This window comes from Mastacembelus armatus, chromosome 20, assembly GCF_900324485.2.
Source record: "Mastacembelus armatus chromosome 20, fMasArm1.2, whole genome shotgun sequence".
Taxonomy (NCBI): Eukaryota; Metazoa; Chordata; class Actinopteri; order Synbranchiformes; family Mastacembelidae; genus Mastacembelus; species Mastacembelus armatus.
The window spans coordinates 11,851,363-11,871,933 of NC_046652.1; the positions used below are offsets into that span (position 1 = coordinate 11,851,363).

At 38.5% G+C, this 20,571-nt stretch overlaps 1 long non-coding RNA gene across 1 annotated transcript in view; it reads left to right on the forward strand.

The window, feature by feature from the left end:
* The window catches only part of LOC113121352 (uncharacterized), a 91,300-nt gene that overhangs the window by 53,368 nt on the left and 17,361 nt on the right, over positions 1 to 20,571 (forward strand). Inside the window, exon 2 of the long non-coding RNA XR_003294706.1 lies at positions 1,303 to 1,371. This is a non-coding gene — a long non-coding RNA (uncharacterized LOC113121352). The remainder of the gene's footprint in view (positions 1 to 1,302; positions 1,372 to 20,571) is intronic.

The window sequence follows — 20,571 nt, forward strand, 5'->3', positions numbered from 1 at the left end:
CATTTGTTTCTTTGTATGACCTGGGAATGAAATGTTTAAAACAAAGAAAAGCTAGTAATCTATAGTGTGTGTTTGGCATTACTAAAGTTTAATCTGACAAAAGCAATTTGAAGATTCATTGTCACATTTCACACAGTTTCTTTCCATAATAAAACCAAATGCAATTAGAGTATCAAAAGTAAAAGGTCTCATTATCAGAATGGCCCATAACAGTGTTCTATTGTATACACAGTTTAATTCATTTTACTACCATTACAACAAATGTTATAGGAACTTGCTTTGGTGAACTCATAGTTCAACAGTACAGGCATTCAATACAAGATACTAATTATAAAACTACCACCATTAATACAAAAGACAAGGTAAAATCAATGCACTCTAAACTGCAAGGTGATTTGCAATTCAGAAGTAAAAACTAAAGATTAAAAACAGGTAGAAAACCACAAATAATCACAAAGATAACCATAAACTAAAAATTGGCAAAGGTTTACCATTCAAGATTCCTATTATGCGTTATATCATGCCAAACCGTTCTCATTCCAAGGGAGTCAAATATTGATACTTTGTCAAGTACCTTTCACATTTCATTGGTAACAGGACTTTTAATAGGCAGCGTTAACCCACCGCATTAGTATTTGACATGCAAAGCAACTGCTCCACTCATGCATTTAAGGTGACGTAGTTAATAAAGGGAGAGAGACCACATTAGCAGGTGATTGGGGAAGTCAGAGTGGAGCTAATTATAGCTACTTCATATAGGCTTCTGTTGGGTACTTTACTGGGTAATAATATTTTATAAATGGATCACATGCTTTATATATAAAATCTTAATCTGAAAATGTGCCTGAAACTATAGCTGTTACAGTGGTAGAGTTGAGCCACGGTATAAAATAGCAAACAATAAAAATAAAGTGTTTCGGAATTGCTTACTCTCTGCATATTAAAACTTAAAACAGAGCTGTTTCTTAGCTTTTTGAAGGTTTCTATGGACAAACATGTTTTCCAAAGGACAATGACAATGTAACACAATAAGAAGTGTTATGAATTCACACAAAGTATGTAAATCATTTCTACTTGTAACACTGTAAAATTGTACAATATCAAAAGATGCAAATGAAATGAACACGAGCTAATTTGAACACAGTGTGGTTCTCCTCATCCATGACCATCATTCTTCCCCAAAAATGGTCTTAGCTTGCCAAGCTACAATGTGACAGATAATAGTATTACTGTTATTGCATTGTTGCTGCCTGCGTTGGCCCAGTTGGTGTTTATTTTCCTAACACACTTGCATGTCCATAGATGATGGCAGTGATCCATCCTGACAGCCAGAGGCTGAGCGACAGATTCCACACAAGAGGGAACCCCAAGGTAATCATTTGCATTTGTTTTTTATTGCAATCATTAGGGCTCCCCTGCCGGGCCTCAGCACAAGTCTGTGTGACAGACCCCATGTTTTATCTTAGAGTCTGGGGAGGTATGTTGCTGGGAGCAAGCTGAAGAGTACAGTACTCTGCACTGATAAAGAAAACAGCCTGGCTAACATGCTTCATACAACTTCTGACATCTGTGCGCCCTTACATGTAATTTGTAAAGCTGGAATAGAGCTGAGTCTTTATTATAGAGAATCTGTGATTAAAATGGATATTACATTAATTATCTGAAAATACTGACAATATTTTATACAAATGCATTAAAAAAAAAATCTGATTTTCTTTTAATTTTGTACCAAGAGAGACTTGTATACTGTACAGCTCTAAGGCAACACACCAGAGAGGTAAACTATGGGGAACAAAAGACAGAAAAATCCCTGCTCATGCTGGGTTGTGTGCTGACTTCTCTTGTCCCCCAATGGAGACCCAGTGAGCGTAAAACTGGTGGTTGAATGCTGAGCCTCATGGCTGTGCAAAGGAGGTGCTTTCTTTTTTATTATCTTTGGGTATTCTGGAAAATGGAGCTCTAAAATAACCTCTTATTATATTCCAGTTTATCTGGAAAAAAAGTAAAAAATCTTAGTAGTTACACTGCTGCCACACTGTAGTGGTAGTTGAAATATCTCTTACTACTCACTAAGTGCTAGAGCCAAAAAGAAGTTCCCCACAGCTGGCCAGTACGAGAGAAATAGTTGTTATTCTGGGATTTTGTGATTATTACTAGTCCCTTTGGCACCTGATCACTCTCTGTGCACTTGTAAATTAGCTTCTTCAACTTATATTAAAAACACTTTCCAGTACTTCAAATGCAAATGATACTAATTACATTCAGCCAACTCTCAATGGAAATGATCTTTAAGTACTGAGACTGATGGTAAACTAGATCAACATTTACTTTTTCTTGACTTGTAGCTCACCTCACGGTAGATTTACCACACTGTCAAAATACTGTATATTGGCCTGTGAAGCATATTCATTATAATGATGCATTGTATGAATGCACAGGGTTGCTAATATACTCCTATGTTTGTTACAGTGCATGCAGGATCATTAAGCTTTGATAAAGCAATGGCAGGCCCTAAGGTGAGGTGGAAGGAGCCTCCCACGCTGTGGCCATACTAGTCGTACCGCCACACAATGTTACACTCATTCAGCTCATTACTGAGGAAAACTTGCACTTTTCTGACTCCCTTGCTTACTTATGTGTCCTCACTAGAAGCCAAAACACCCAAACAGACACACACACACACACACACAGACACACACACCTCTAATAGATGCCTGGGTCTCCCTAGTCTTTTTGTCTGTGTCCTCTTTATCTGTTCTCCCGCGGAGGAAGTCTGCCCCTTTTTACCATCACTGCTGCTTCTCAATCAACATGGCTCCAGCCTCCAAGACTCCTTCCAATTTGGTGCTGTTCTACCAGAGCAATTACCTGGTCCTGGTCATCTACATCCCTTGCCACATGGTTTTTCACTGAGCCACCACAGTAGAGGAGACATCTTTCATTGCTGTGAATGAGTAATTGAAAGCTGTGACACATCTCTTACATGTGAAGGTGCACATCCTCTATGTACTGTATGGACTTGTGTATTTTGTTTGATTTGTTCAGAAACCTCAACTTTGAAGGAGTTATTGGGCACATACTGTTCTGACTAGCTGCTCAGAGCTGGAAAATGTTTGTATGTATAATGGAGGCAACACAAGAACAAGCTCATGATATTGGTCTAAATGTATTCACCACTAAGCCCTATGGATGAAAGGCTATAAAATACTTCAGAAATACACAAGAAAAAAAAGCAGGCTTTACTTGAAATGTCAGTGAGCTCAGCTCTCATTGTGTAACTGAAGCCAGTCCACTCTGGTCCTCTTCTCTTATGAACTGCACTCAACACGGTTTCAGTTCATTTAGCTTAACAAATAGATGCAGACAGACATTAAACAAAAAATACTTGAGGAATAAGGTTTATCTTTTCCTAGCTAAGCCTTAATGAAAAACTGCTCTTTGATCTGCAGGCGCATATCCATATTTCTCTTTTCCTTCATTGAATTTGCCATTTATTTGGCTTATTAGGTAAGGCACACCATTTTAAGCATAGGAAACAAATAAAAAATAATAAATAGTAACTTGTGACCATAGCAGTATGGACAGTCTGCACTCATTAGTTCATACGAAGTAGCCAGGGGCCTAAGAGCTCAGGGGGGCCCTAGACAAAAGAACCATTGAAGGACTATTAACATTTTTGGTGAAAATTTAAACAAGTGACTACAAAATGAGAAAACGTTGTAAACCTATACAAAATGACTAAAAAGAAACTGGAAACAACTCTAGACGTATGCAAAACTATGGTGGCTGAGAAGGGCAAACGTCGACCCCCTTGTGTGTGTTTTCTTTCTTGCGTGCGTTTTTGGCCATTGTGGCGGTTTGCCCTTGTCGGCCACCGTACAAAACAACTAAATGAAACATGAAACAAGTAAAATAAATGAAAAATTACTACATAAAGTCAGCTGTACAGTCAGTAAAAATTTACATAAAACAGACACAAACCAACCACAAGAAAACCCAGACTACAAGACTGTAGGTGCCCATTGCCTCGTAATCACTCCATGATTGAAAGACTCTAGTTGTTCATGTATCTGTCAGTATGTGTTAGTAAATACTGATGAATGGCTGGGAATATTGTCCGAAGTTAGAACATCTATTTTTACCAGATCCAAAACTCAATAGTAACCGAGACTTTTAAGTATTTGCAAAAGTCCCTTTTCATCTCAATGGCAGAGCTCACTAGAGACGTCTTAACAGTGGCAAGGTGCTAGAGGTGGATAAGATCGGTGCTGAAGTAATGAGGGCTCTGGATATCAACATGTCATGGTTGATACGTCTTTCAAATGACACTGAGATTTCAGGAAACGTGATGCTGGACTCAAAGGCCTGGGTGGTGGCCTTTGTCTTTTAAAAACAAACCCACAGCTCAAATTTCATAAAATCCAAAGATCACATTGCCTGTCTGGAAATGGTAAGATATTTACTAAACTTGTCTCAAAATACAGTGAGCAGAGCCACAACAGTGTTCATTTGAACACACTCACACCTGTATTGTGCACGGAGCGTAGAAGAAAGCTTAAGTTTACTGCTACTGAAGTTTAAGAAGAAAGTGCCATAAACATATTACTGCGACTGCAATCACATGTCCTCTGCAACCCAAATCATTTTTCATTTATTTATGTCATTTATAAATGGTTTGACCTCAAAATCAGCAAAGTCTCTCACATTCTCCTCCGGTGTCCCAAACAGCGTGATGCGCTGAATAAACATCTTCTCTTTCCTCAAATACATTCCTAACACCAACATCTCAAATGAAATACAGCTGTCACGCTGACAGCAGCATGCAAATTTTAAACCTGCTTTCTCCTGATGTTAAATATCAGCCACAGTTCCTCCTGCCACAGCAACGGTAAATCAGGTGCTGAGAGGATTTGTGTAAATTTCTATTCTCTCCCCTCGTATTGTGTGGCCCTGAATGGGGATACTTTAAAATACATAATACATGAGACCAAATACACAACTTCCAATGGTGCCACTCCTTAGAAGATAACACAACATACAATTTTGCTGTTTAGTCCCCCAAAATGAGCCACAAAACCTTAGAAAATATCTCTATATGACATTGTAAGGGAAGAATTTTCACCCTGACCCAAACATCCAAAGAGATTTTTTATCATGGCTTGGTTTATTTTATGGTCTTAAAAAGTTTCCGTTCCCCAAGGGTTTCACACGATTCCTTGGAAACTGCTGCCTTAGATTTATGAACATGAATACAGCTGTGACAGAGAGTCACAGATACTATGTATGTCTGCATTCTTGTTCATTGAAAATAGAGTTTGGTCTACAGCAAGGAGGCACATTGTCCTACTGAATGTTTGGTATATTTATGGATATTGATATGGAGAGCATATACCTACAGAGAGTGGCATTCTTTCGCCTCACCCTATGTATGAAGCAGTGGTTGCAGCTCAGCGGGATGCCATCAGGATCAAAATATACAACTATATATTATAAAACATCACCTGTCACACTCAGATGAGGAGTGAGCAGCTGGAAAAATGTCTCACAATGTCTACAGTACAGTTGTTTGGTGCAGTGACAGCAGTAATGTAATATCAGAGTGTGGTGATAAATTGAGCTGTGCAACATAGAAAAGCTCTTGATTTAACAGTCAATTCTTGTCTGAATAAAGCTATATTTAGAGATCAAAAGAATAATGACAATGCTACGGTTCCTCTGCTGGGTTAAGTCTTTCTGACAGGGTGACAGGCTCATCGATCCAGTGCAATATCAGTCAGTAAGACTGCAGTCAGCTATTCCATTTTGAGGGGAGTTTGTCTTTGACGCCTTCTGCTGGATGTGTAACTGGGAAAATAATTAATATCATTAATATGAATATAATTAATAATAATGAAATGCTGCAATTACACAAAGGGCAGAGATGTGATGGTTGAAAATTTTAGAAATTACAGATTTAAAATCATTCAAGCTGCTCTTCAAACTTGTAGTCAAACATTTAGAGAATTGATTTTAAAATACATTTAATTATGTATATGGTTTAAATAGCTTTCATTCAGCTATGACCCGGCTGCATTACTAATGTTTTAACACCAGCTAACATTGCATGGCCACTCTAGCGCTTAGATGGAGAGTTCCTAATCATCCGGACACAAACTCAATAGGACTATAGACATTTTAACACTGGATTAATCTTCAATTTTGTCACATCTGCAACTTTTAAAATATTTTATTAAGATTAAAAGAAAGAAAGGATCCATCCATCTTTATTTGCCATTTATCTTCCAGGAGGTGGGCTAGAGCCGATCACACAACAACAACAGCAATAATAATAATAATGTATGTTTGTTTGTTTTGGTTTCAGGTTTTTTTTTTTTGTACTTTTTGTTGTTGATGTTTTCATTATTTATGTGTCTCAACTGGCGTGCAAAGCGAGGCATGCGATGTACAACCAGCTCAGAGTATGAAGGACCAGGGAGAAGGGAGGCAGGGAGATGAAAGAGAGACATGAGCCCCAGGGCCTGCACTACATTCACCCATAACTGATCCACCCAGTGCTGGACAAGGCTCAGCCTCCCCCAGTCTATCGATGTTTTTGCCTCTTCCCATCCACCCCCCTGTCACATATGGATGTGAATGGAAATATGTACTTGTAGTTTTTGTTTTCAGGCAAAGAAGATGAGTGGAGTCATAACTGTAGGATGTTGAGAGATAACCAAGACAAGTCTTAATCTAGTGTGTTGTTTTGGACTGAAGTTGGCAGATCTTCCATGGAGTTATTGTCTATTAGTGGGTTTTTCCAAGATACAAAGTCTGAAGACCATGGAGGAGATACCAGGAAACTGGCTGTTACACCAGGAGAGCTGGACAGGGCCGTAGAAAGACAACAACTGGTATGCATGACTCTGACCAAACTGTCAGAAAAACACTCCATGAAGGTGCCATGAGGGCTGGTCTATGGAGGCATATCCTTAGAGGGCTGCACACGCCTCCATGTCATAGCCAACAGTACTCTGACTGCTCTGAAACAATGGGTCGAGATCCTGAGTGACTGTCAGACCTTACACTGGTGCAGTGGGCCCTGGGTTCCTCTTGGTACAGGGCAGTGTGACTGTTGGCCTCATGGGGCCAGAGTGTGTAAGCAGCTTCAGGATGATGAAGACATTGATGCCACTGACTGATCCTCACATTCCTCTGACCTGAATTCAAGTTAGCACCTATGGGACATTATGTCTCCGTACATCCAATGCACCAAGTACCAGCACAGACTGTCCATTAGCTCCCTGATGCCCTGATCCAGGTCTGAGAGGAGACTGCCTGCAGACACAATCCCCCAGGATTCACCAGGAGCATGTCCAGATGTTGGGAGATAATATCGGCATGCAGGTGCCATACACACTTCCGAGCCACAGTTGAAACTAACACAGCTTGAATGAGCCTATGATTTCAATTCTCCACTTTGATTTTCAGCATGATTTTTGAATAATTTTTTACAATTTTTTAAGTGGTATAATAAAAGAGCATCTTTCAGATCTGTATTTGCTCGATTATATGACATGGTGGTAGTACATTTGGACTGGTCTGTGTTGTCCTGGCCCATACTCCAGGCTGCTGACATAATTGCTGTGTTGCTTTTTTAAAATTGTTTGTTCCCCTACATCAGATTTTAACAGCCATGTGAAATTTTTTAATGTAAGTACAAAAAACATAAACTTAATGAGTGACATGCCCCTTTATGATTTAAAAAAAATGAATTTTTGTAACACTGAAACTATAAAGCACATAAGTGAACAGAATACATTTGGATGTGTATAATGGTAAAATATGATGGGGTACAGTAATGTGAGGATGGTTCTTGCTGCAGTGAAATATTCAGTATCAGAAACTAAATGTACTGGACTGTATTTTGTGCATCATACAGTAGTTCACCTTTCTGAAACAACTTTGTATTAGTCTGTTTCCTCCCAGTGTAAAACATTGAACTTTTTACCTATACTGCAGATAAAATCAAACCCACCGGCTGTATTTGTCAGTTTTCAGCAGCTCAGTACATCAAATACATAGGGGTTATTTACATTTTTTTAACCAAACATGTTTCTCTTTCTATCCAAGCTTTTTAAACTCAGTGTGTCACCGCCTTGCACACCCACACCAGGCCACAGCAAGCATCCTCAGTCTCTCATCTTGGACATAATTAATCAGGAAGACAGCAAGCCAAAGATAAAAACAACATTAGTCAAAAATTACTCCTGACCTTTCTCAATCTCACAATAAACCTCCCTTCTGGTTTTCAGTAAATCAGCTGTAAATGAGAACACAGTCTGAAAGTTTCTCCCCACATGATGGACCTTGTTAACAAGACAACACATTCTCCACTGTCTCCCCATTTACACTTCTTTTGCTTTTGACTTTATGTTTTTGAGAGTTGAAAAGAACAGACTCTGGTGTTCTGAAAGTGTTGACTGCAAACTTAAAGGGTGTTTCACAAGCTGTTTGATTTGAGATTTTATTTTGCTAGAAACAGCAGGTTAAGCCACAGCCGAACAGTTGTAAGTTAACATTCGTTGGCACCATCTGTGCATTACCTTGAAATGTTTTGCTGTTTGCTGCTTGATGAGGGCAGATTGTTCCCACTGATAGCCCCTTTAATTTGCCCTATAAAATTAATATCGTGTTTTCATGCTTTGTATACATATTGTTTTTCACGCCTTATAGATCACATAAATTGAGAATACCTTCCATATATATTTCCATATATATATATATATATATTTTTTTTTTTTGCATTTTTCTCATTTGATTGTTTCCTACAATTTGAGTCAAAGGCAAAGGCACTTCAGTAAAGTAGAATATCTAGTCAATGCTGAGAATAGATAGGTAGCAAGTTTAATAATACAAGATCAGACAATAAGTCTCAATAAACATGTCTACATCATAACTAATTCCCTGGAAATGTCAGTACAATAAGGCAGCAGCTGTTTGAAAAGGCTGGCTAAGTAGGAACATGTCATTTTAAGAGATTATTCGGAAGGCTATAATATGAAGTAACAGAGGAATTGTGAACAACAACATGCTGCCTGTATTTTAGATATTGCCAGTGATGTTACATATAACACTTTTAATGTGAAAGATATAACAAATTCCAATACTGATAACAGCATTATGGGGAGGAAGACGGTGTCTCAACTTTTCAAATGTCCCACAGACTTCTTATTATATTTAGATTCAAATCCTGAGTGAACATGCTCGTCTGTCTCCTCGTACAGGAACAAAAAAGATAAATTTGTCCTGTGCCATAATGGGGAATGTCAGTCTGACAATGCAATGAGTCGATCCATTGAAAATGAACAGTAAATGATAGAAAATGTGACTTTGACAGTAATCCGGGATGATTTTCTAAGGATCAGGATGCATTTGTGGCTTGGAATTCACCATTCGCCACCCAAATATAGAACTCAATCAAAAGGAAAAGTTTAGACAGGCATTGTTGAAATGGTTTTTAGTGCAGCAAGTATCCTGTTATCGCAGAGCAGCGGAAAGTAGTGATTTTTCAAATATTTTCTAGCTGTTATTCATTTTCACAAATTCTCCCTGACCAAATGAATTAAACATTTTACTAACAATGGCCTCAAGCTGAATATCAGTAATGCCCTTGGCATTATTCCCATATTAGCAATTATATTCCCCTTTAAATGAATTTGATTATCAGCGTTTTGAATTTATGTAGAAGGTTCTTAAAGTTATAGTGGCAGATAATTTTGTGATGTTTTATTCTACATTGAAGATCGATTGTGTGTCATACACTATAAATGTCCATCCTGTTTCTTCTGTCCGTCCTTTGAATCAGAATCAATGACTACTTTATGCAAAGCTTTTGTTTTTATCTGGTTACGTCAACGCAGGTTGATAATGGGTTAGTTGTTGCTCTGTGCACACAACAGGACCCCAACATTCTGTTTCAAAAAATAAAACACTGGATTTACAGGATTAAAGCAGCCTGGTACCCTGAAGCCTAAATTAATGTAATTAATTAACTAAATTCTGCATAAACATGCTTCAGGATCAACAGATAACATGCAGTCTCACTTTCTCTGTTAGATGTTGTGTCTCTGTTCTCTATAAATCCCATTCTTTTGTTTGTCTTTGAAAGTTAAAAAATAAAAAATATATATATTATTCTAGTTTTCCAGTTTTGTTTAGTAACCCCTCTAAACTATTAGCTGGAATGAAGGCACACAGTAACTTTGGATCAGAGATTATTTAAAAATATTAGGTTACTATGATTCACTCTGGTCAGTGGTCATGTGGTCATCTCTAACGTGTTAATGCTAATTAGACTGATATACTTTGCTTTACTCATCTGTGCATAAAATTAATAAAAATGATAATTGTGCCAAGATTTTATTTTATTTTATTTTAGAGGACAGTAACTTCCTAGGCTAATCTAGGTAACTATCTTCCACTAAATTATTCTCATTTTTCACATTTTTTGCTTTGGTATGGATTAACCAAATGACATATAACTTGTTAATTAAAAAGGTTTACGGACATTAATAGATGAATTATTGTTTCTCTGGACACAGCCACGCTTGCTCTTTTTCCTTGTTTCTACTCACTATGATGCCAAGTGGGTGCTGACTAAAGCTTTATAGACATGGGCATAGTATCAGCCTTTTCATCTAATCCTGCTGAAAGTTCATGAACGTATTTCCCAAAATGCTGCTCTATAGTGCTTTAATGTCATTAGGGAAAACAAATACATGCTATGAGATAAAATAATGACATTAAGTCGCATGTATGGGCTCAAACCACAATGTCAAAAATATCCTCTAATCTTTTTAGGAATGAAAAATGTACATTCTGCTTCTTGGTCTCAAGGCTGGAATGAAGTTTGCCCACTGATGCTATTATGAGTCATCAGGGAAATCAATCAGGAAAGCTTAATCGTCCCTTTGAAGAGTACAAGTCATATGCACTGATGCACTGCGCTGCTGTTGCCACCATTGTAATGTTTTATCTCATAGGTGTCTTCATCAACATATTGAATAACAGGTGTTGTTTGTAATGGATTAATTATGATTCTCCATAGAGAGGGGGAATTTGCAAGTCAAAAAAAATTATCATAATTAAGCCATCATTTTTCAATTGATATGAAAAGAGCAAAATGCAGAATTTGTTACTGAGATGCAAGTGAAGTGCCAGTAGCTTAGTGCTGAATGCTATGAGTGTCATGGAGGCTGCAAACATGCACTTCTGTTGTCATGCAAATCAGTAGCTCACAGGATTTCAGCAGAAATGTAAAAATCACAAGTCAGGCCAAATGACTGGTTTATATTTTCTTTTCAAACATGTTTTAAAACAAGACTAACCCATCTCTGCAACCTGTGCTCCTCTCACCGACCTCTACATAATGTACACGTTTTAGATTACACACTGTTGCGTATATTGCAGTGCAACTGTGAAATTTGCCATAAGCCATTCCATTCATCTGCCTTTTTTTCATTATACTATGGACTACCCTTTCCACTACCACCTCAAGTCTTCACACCATAGCTTGCATATTACAGCGATATTGCAATTATTTGTATATATTTCTGTATACAGCAACACTGAGTCCATTTCTGGTCAAAATCACTAAAATGTTAAAATATTACGTCCTGTCCAATGCACAAAAATCTGTTTTTAGCCAAAGCCCAAGACATATAAAGCCAATTCATTTGAAAAGCAGAAATGTTGGACTATTAAAATGATAATGAAGGGTCCTTATTTAAGAACCAAATGCAACAAAAGTCAATACACACTGCATTAGTGAGATTCCTTTCTTTTATAAAATGTTTAACTGCCTTTATTCTTGATAACAGATTTGTTCCTCGTGGGCATGGATGATACTACTTTTACACAAATTTGTTAAGAGATGTTCAGATCTTCAATTTTTCACAAATTCTTCTTTTCAAGCCACTTTTTGCTGGAGGATTTTTTTATTGCTCTACCCTCTCTTATATAAAAAGTCTTCAAGTAAACAGACATACTTAGTGAGGTCATAGTTTTCACTTCTCTTTTCTTTAAAAACCTCTCAGCTTTTGTCATCTTTACATTCAGTATTTGGGTCCAAACCTGCGTTACGCCATCAATAAGTGTTTCTCCCAATGCACCTTTTGCACTCCTGCAGCCCCATATGACCACAGTCCCACAAAGTGGTAGAAAGTAACTATTCATGTATGTCTAATAAAATACTGTCCACAGGTAGACATTTGAGGCTTATACGTTAGCTGAGTATTTGCATTTTATTTAACTTTGTACCAAATATGAAGTACACTCTAATTTATTGAAAATTTGTTCACCAGTCTTTCAAATTTATGGAGTGGTCTGACAAAAGATGGTATACCAGTATTCATCAGCCTTTTCATCAGGCTTTTTAGTAGTTTAATCTTGTGGTTTCTCATTGGGAGTCATACAGAGGCTGACTTTGTTCAGTATTCTTCACACTGATCAGCAACTGAAAGTACAGTTTCCTAAAATAATTCTTGTCCCAAGTCGGAAGCACTTACATGTTTGTTGTTCAGTGCAGGTTTGGATGCCATTAAAGGTCACCATTAGTGCCCTTATCTAATATTATGAGATGCCAAAGGGTGCCTGCCAAAGCATCAGTATTTGATGCCCTGAGATGGGAATGTGTTCATCATTTTTATGGAGAATCACTGCACCGTCATGTACTGCTAGCATGGCTTTTCAGCTGCTGCTGTGTTTTAATGTAAAAATCTTACATATGTTTTTTAATTAGACAAAGATTTTATTAAGGTCAATACCCTACAGTTCAACTTTAAATAATACAATTATTGCATTACACAGTATTAAATATTTTAATACTTTAGTGACCGTGAGCAGGAATGTGCTTTTTGTTTACTGGATAAAGCCCTTCATATGTTAAAATTCTTCTTCTGTACTTCATGTTTTATGTTAAGATAGAAAGATGATTTGAGTGATTTGACTAAGTCACTTCAACCTCAGCTTTAAAAAAAAAAAAGTTTACATTTTTTAAGGATGATTTTTACACTCATCTCTTATACTAAAATCACTTTAGAAAGGGATAGCTAATATGAAGATGTGAAATACAGTAACACCACTTGATCTCCAAGTTTCCATCCATCCGTCCATCCATCCATCTATCCAATATTTATAAGGGTGACTTAGGGGGCTGGAGTCAATACCTGCTCGTATTGTGCGAGAGGTAGGATACACCATGGATGGAGCACCACAGGGCTACTGCCTCCTTTCCTTTTGGTATAATTACTTCAACCACTGCAGCACTTTTGCCCCTTTACAGCTGGTAGACCTGTCATTTGTGACTGATTCTGTTCTTGTTTATGAGCACTCTCACCAATAAGACTTTAAATATACAAACAGGCATGTAAGTATTGTATTAAGCCAACTAGGAGCAAGGTATTTTGCAATAGAAGAAAATCTCAAGGCTAAAAATGCTGCTCCTGTTGTACATTATATCTGTACAAAATGAGCTTGACACCAAAACAGCCTTTGTATCCTATGGGAACTCTCTGCTCAGTAGGTGATTTGACAGCAGTCTCCCAGTTTATACAACTTCCAACACAACTCAGAGCTGTTTAACACACTTCAAACATCTTCAAGCTCTAAAATCACTTTGTCTTCTCTGTCTTTCATTGCAGTACATCATTTTCTCTAAAAATCCAAGCATCTAAGTCTTTCATTCATTTGAGTGAAATTGAATACTTTATCTCCCAGTGGTACTGCAGCTAATCAGAGCTAGATCAGACAACTGAGGTTGAGCATGTCATTAGTACTATAGCTGATCATGTTGATTACTGTACATGAATGAACTCATTAGATTGTTTACAAGCAATGAAGGAAAGTAGCATGTTCATAATTTAATTTTAATTAAATCTGGCATAGTCTACTATGTAAAAACGCCAGTTCTGTTTTAAATCTGGATAGATAAGAGCAAACAGTAAACATTTTTTTTCATCCTCTATCTTCTACCTTGTAAAGAGTCTCACTAAAAATGTGAAATGAAAGGCTGAACAGAAAAATATCTATGCAAAAGACCATCACTGATGTCCTTATATAACTACGAATGATTTTAATCAAATCTTTAATCAATTAACTTTAATGTTTAGTACCTTCAATAAAGGTTAGTGCACAATAACTTACACTGACCTTTATGAAATGTGATAATAAGAGAGTAAAAGTATATACAGTATGAGACTAACGCACACAAGAAATCCATTCATCCATCCATCCATCCATCCATCCATCCATCCATCCATCCATCCATCCATCCATCCATCCATCCATCCATCCATTTTCTATACCTGCTTATTCCTATTTAGGGTCCCAGGGATCTGCTGGAGCCTATCCCAGCTCTCTCTGGGTGAAAGGCAGGGGTACACCCTGGACAGGTCACCAGTCCATCACAGGGCCACATAGAGACAAACAACCTCACACACTCACACTCACTCCTATGGGCAATTTAGAGTCACCAATCAACCTGACATACATGTTTTTGGACTGTGGGAGGAAACTGGAGTACACAGAGAAAGGCCCTCTCTTCATAAACTGCAAACTGTTTTACTCACTTGTTCATTCTGGTTGGAGTTTACAATTCAGGCCTCCAGGGCAGTTGTGGCCTAATGGCTAGATAGTTGGACTTGTAACCTGAAAGTTGTGGGTTTGAGTCTCCTTGGGGTGGCGTGAATAGCCAGCGCTCTCTCTCCACCTTCAATACCACGACTGAGGTGAGACCTTTGAGCAAGGGACTGAACCCCCAACTGCTTCGTGATGTGTGTATGGGTTTAATGCAGAGCACAAATTGGCCACTCTTTCACTTTGACCGATGTAACACAACAGCTGGCCGAGAAGCTAACAAATGTGGAAACACAGCACCCGAACCCAGTCCTTGTCATTCTGTGGGTCTTTAAGTTGTAAAGGACGCTTATTTTTCTGTTCCCCGTGCTGCTCTAGGACTCTCTAATCACTGTCTGCTTCATCTCATCCTGACCTATAGGCAGAAGTTAAAATGCTCTAAATCTGTGGTAGGGACTGTGAAGAAATAGCATGCAGAGTCAAAGATGGAGTTACAACCCTGCTTTGACTGCACTGATTGGAGTGGTTTTGAAGCTGCAGCCACAGACATTAACGAACTCACTGGCAGTGTGATATCTTTCATCGGTTTTTGTGAGTACATGTGTGTGCAGATGAACTTCTGTGTGTAGAACAATAACAAACCATGATTCACACCCATGGAAACTGCACCAGGCCAAGGAGGAGGCCTGCAGAAGTGGGGACTGGGCTGTGTTCAAGCAGGCCAGGAACAAGCTGACAAAGGAGGTCAGTGTAACTACAGGCCTGTTGCACTGACATCTGTGGTCAGGAAATTCTTTCAAAGATGGCTGTTGAGCTATGTGAAGGACATCACAGGCAAAGTGGCAGAAATAACCACTGTGCAATAACACATCAAGCATATTTGTACATCAGTTACCTACCTCATAAAAGGAGTCACACCAAAGTCACAGTTATACTTCAGTTATAGTTAAATCCTTGCACTCCTATTGCACTAGTACACAGACTATATATGCAAATATTAATTTAAAAATCTTATACATATTGCTTCTTTCTAGTTTTTGATTTTGCTGTCTTTTTTAACTCCTATCTTCTGTTTTTAAAGTTTAACTCTGAGGTCAATTCTTGTACATCGAGAGAGCTTAGTGAGCTGGAGTTAAATTCCTTATTTGTGTACACAAACATGGCCAATAAAGTTATGTCTGATCCTGAGTCTGATAATTTAAATCTAAGTGTGATGTGATGTGATCTGCTGATCACCCATTTGGTAGTTTTTATTAAAGCTTCACTGTTTGTGTCTATAATGACCCCAGTTTCACATCTTCAGACCTTTTTATTGTACAGATCGAATTAGCTCTTCAAATTTGCTGTCTCACACCAAGCAAGCAAAATACAGTATAAGCCTCTTCCAGACAAATGCACTAAATAATAAATAAAACATAAAATTAGCAAACGATATTCTGCAGCGATTTGTCAATATCAAACTAAAACACACACATCCATACACACATAAAATGTGTTCCCCAACCTCAAACATGTTACATAACAGCAAATGAATGTATTATGAGACTCTGAGGCAAAAACTCTCTAGAGTGAGCCAGAGATTTGTCTGATATAATGTATCAGGAGACATATTACCTCAGGGACTGTTGCCATACCAGACCAGCCATGATAAATAATGCAACAAAAATACATCATCATGATGTTTCACTTTATCCAACATGTGTAGCTGTCAACTTTGATCAATAAGAATACACTAAAGGCGATGGTATATAAAGACAGTCCTTTTTATGTTTGTGCATGCTGTTTAACCAAGAAACACTACAAATAAGACATTTAGATGCCAAATTATCCGGCCCTTAAGGCTTGCAAAATCTTTAAGGTTGACTTGGGAAGTGTTGTGTTTCACCACTGCTGGCAGAAATATTATCAGAGTAGAAAGACAAGCTGTGCATTATTGCACAATGATATTCTCTGAGGTTACTCTACAAAAAAAATTACTGCAGCGGGGCTTTCAAAATACCAATTTAAAATGAACATTTTCTCTCATCTCTTATCATACCTGTGCAGTTATCTAAGGACCTACTCATCAATTATGGCTGTCAGATCAAAAAGGTTTTCATTTATGTCAGGAGTTTCCATTGTTAGCAAACATGATATTTGAGTAGTTTAAACCAATCGGTGGTCCTGAATAACATCCGTATGCTTTATGCTTCAGTGTATTGCTTTCAAACATGATTTCTAACTGATGACATTTCAGTAAATTGGATACAAGCAGTCTCAAAGTCTCCAGTTTAATGCAGGCCTTTTTTTTTTTTTTTATATAAGTTTTATAAAAATCAATTATACATCGGTACATGCCATACTCCACACTGTTCTTTCCTAAATCACGAATGCTTTCACTTTTCTGTCTACTTCATGTAGCTCCTTTGTGTTACCTATCAGTTACAGCATTGCAACCATAAATAATTTTAAAAAGTCTCTTTTCAGTACTATGTGACAGTTATTAGCATTAATCAGAGCAGGAGATGACTGACTGATGCATGTTTCTTTTTTGGGCCTATGCGAAGTCACTGCTAAGACCAATCAGTAATACAAACCAAGACAAAAATACTTGACAGACCACTGATGTATTATGATAACGGGATACATCACATGCACATTAGTGTTTCCTCATCTGGCCACTCCCATGGGCACGCACTTGGCTTGTCACGTAAAGCTAAACATAAAGCTTACTTCTCTAGGCTCTGGTAAAAAAAAAATACAAATATAAAACCTCCATGGATTAAAAATTCATCTTAGAAAAAGTGAAAACATATCATATCTGTAGTTAGAGACATCCTGTCAACAGTTTTACTGAATTTTTTGCACTGAAAAACAGACAGTAAGACTGAGTGATGGTGCTGTATCTTAGTGCATCCATGACACATATGTCTGTGTAGATTCTCATGCATCCAGGGGAGGTTATCTAGAGGTTGAGTCATGGCAACTGGACTTTCTGTTCGTTAAAGCTGAAGCATTTCGCCACCCATCCAAGTGGCTTCATCAGTCTGAGAGGCTGGACTGGAACCTCCAAATTTATTTCCCAGGTAGTTTCACTCCACCCTTGGCCCAATAGGCTCACTAAATGGGCTAAGCAAATCAGGTGAGGGTCTTCTGACCCACGCCCCTGAGTTGGTTTCCCTTCACACCTGGTCTGAATAGGCTTGTTAACCTCCTAAGACCTGAGCTTTGGTTTGGCTTGCATTTTAGATTTCTTCTAGCTATTTGGGGTTAGGTGGAACCAATAAATATAACAACCAGATATTATCTTTGAACATGAAGCACTTGTAATTTGTGTACAACAGGTTTCGGTTACACAGAAATAAGTATTATGGTGCAGACAACGAAAAATGTGATGTCCACGTATGTGGACGCCAGGTCCTAGGAGGTTAAGTGACCAAAGGAGTGAGCTCAGGTGAGGGTTGTTAGGATCTAATGCCCTTCCCACCCTTAGCACTTCCTGTATATGCCAAACTGCAACCTTTTATGCCAGAGAGACTGGAAAGGAGCTTAAGGGCCAGTTACATTAATTCATATACCAGTGACACAGTTACCCTAATTAATTACTGTGTATTGTCAATTACATTTATATTATATTATATATTCTTGATTCAAGTACATTTTTATTTCAGGTGTATCTTTTTATTCCTTAATAAAAAAAAGTGAATTTCTGAATTTAATTTGCTTTATATATATAAGATATCTCTACCTTTATATCTTTATATCTATAAGGCACATTTAATTTTAGTGTGTGCCAAACAAGACCAAAGTTTCACATGTAAATCACATCAGAAAAGCACAGTTGCTTGTAAAACTTGCCAAATGAAACACCTCAGATAAGTCTGAAATACCTGCATCTTGTGGTTTCCTCAGCTTAAACAAGACATTTTGCCCTGGAATTAGTTTCTCGTACTACTGCAGCGTGCTTTCATTGTAAGATATTTCACTCATTATGCTCTTTGTCTGAAACAGGCAGCTGTGGTGAATTTCTCCCACTCCCAGAATTACAATCCTGCCACCTTTAATGAAGTCCAGAGAGAAAGATGAAACCAAAGACTCGACTGTACTCCTCATGTAGTGTGGCCCCAGAGATCCTTGGTGCCCAAGGCTCTGAGGGCTTACTCTCAGGCATCTTTTGATGTAAAAGTCAAGGAGTACTCTCTGTATTCCACAGACAACATAGCCCCTAACTGACCAGGGTGTAATAGCCTATGATCACAGATATTTTACTCACTTCTTAGAAATGGGCTCAGGGAGCACAGTCATTTGCCATTTTAAATTGATCTGTACTTTTGGTTTCTGCTCCGATGAGACACTATCTCTCAATTTCAATTTTCAATGGTGATATCAGTACATTATTAGAGTCATTTCATAGGTTAGGCTCTGTAGACTGATTTGCATAAGTATATGCATTTCATTGCAGCATGGGAATGGGCAAAGGTTTTATAAATACAGAATTGTACAGAGGGACCGTGGGATAGTGTTGAACTTCCTCTGGGCGAGTGCTCTCCCAGTTATGTCCCTTCCTGTCCAAACATCTTAGCATCATCCACCATGGGCTGGGACAGAGCAGCACAGAGGAGGACTTGGAATCCATTTGGCTGAGGTAACAAATTAGATTAGGCTATTTATCAACTAGCCACCCTTTCTTCATGTGTTCTTTTCTCAGCGGGAGGCCACAGCTGTGTCATTCCTGTCTACTCTCCTGTTTCCCGTCAGACAAAAACTGTCTATGCTGATCAGCCTCACCGCTGCTCAATGCAAGACAGGGAGGATATAAGGAATCAGAGAAGGAGAGATTAGCATCTTGTGGCCAGATCATGAATATATTCAACACGCTGTGAAAAGACTGTGACCCAGCTGTTACAAGAACATTTCATATTACTATCTTCCACATGTGAGGCAATAATTGTGTGAATGAAAGCAATGCATATAATATTTTCTCTTCTCGCTTTTCTACACTGTCAGCTGTGGGCTTTTATTTGACTGCACTAAAAACTGCTGTAATAATGCATCATTTTGCTGCTCCTGCTGATGTTCTCATTCTATCTGAGCTCTGTCAATATTCTCATGACTGTTGTTATAATGTACAATAACTAGTAGTTACTAGCCGGTACAGGTGTGTACTTCACACATTTTACTTTTTCACATAGCTGAAATGCTCAGAAGCACATCAACAAAATTCTTGGAAACTGCATTAATGTTAGTTAACCAGGGGTTGTGTTAAAGGAATATGACTGAAACCAGTACTACTAATTCCCTACAAGAACATGAACATTCTTATTCATGCCACACTACTAGTTCAGCAATTGAAGATGCCTAACAATATGAAAATGTAATTTTGTGTCATTGGGACACAACCCTCTGGAATATTGCTAATGGGTCATATCCCTTCTTCACGCCTGCACACTGAAGACAAATTCATCTACACTCACTTAACGTAGGCCCACTCACCCGGACCAAGTGTCTGAGTCATGTCCGCAACTCATAGACATAGGTGGTGGTTGAGGCGAGCTCTTCCCTTTCTTTTAACCTTAAGCACACACCATTTCAGCTAAAGAGCACCGGTTATTGGAAAAGATGGCTTCTGCTGACTGCACCATCACCAGGACTTGCGGCGAGTGTGGTACCGGCTACATCTTCGGGGATGACTTGCACCCTCACTATGTGGGCTGCATGGTAATGCAGGCTGCTGACATGGCCCTCACTCCAAGGGCCACTCCACCGTCTCCCTGCCTGGGAGCTGGTGCAACTGCCTGCCACTAGCGTGCTAGCTGAGCAGCCTATGCCGGCCTCTTCTATGCCTCTGCTGGCAATGGACCAGCTTGTACAGGAGCTTCCTGACATCATCACGACAGAGGTGTAAGTTCCCCTTCCCTCCCGAGCTGGCCTAACCACCCCAGGACACCCAGTTTGGCCAGTGCAACCCATGGCAGGCAC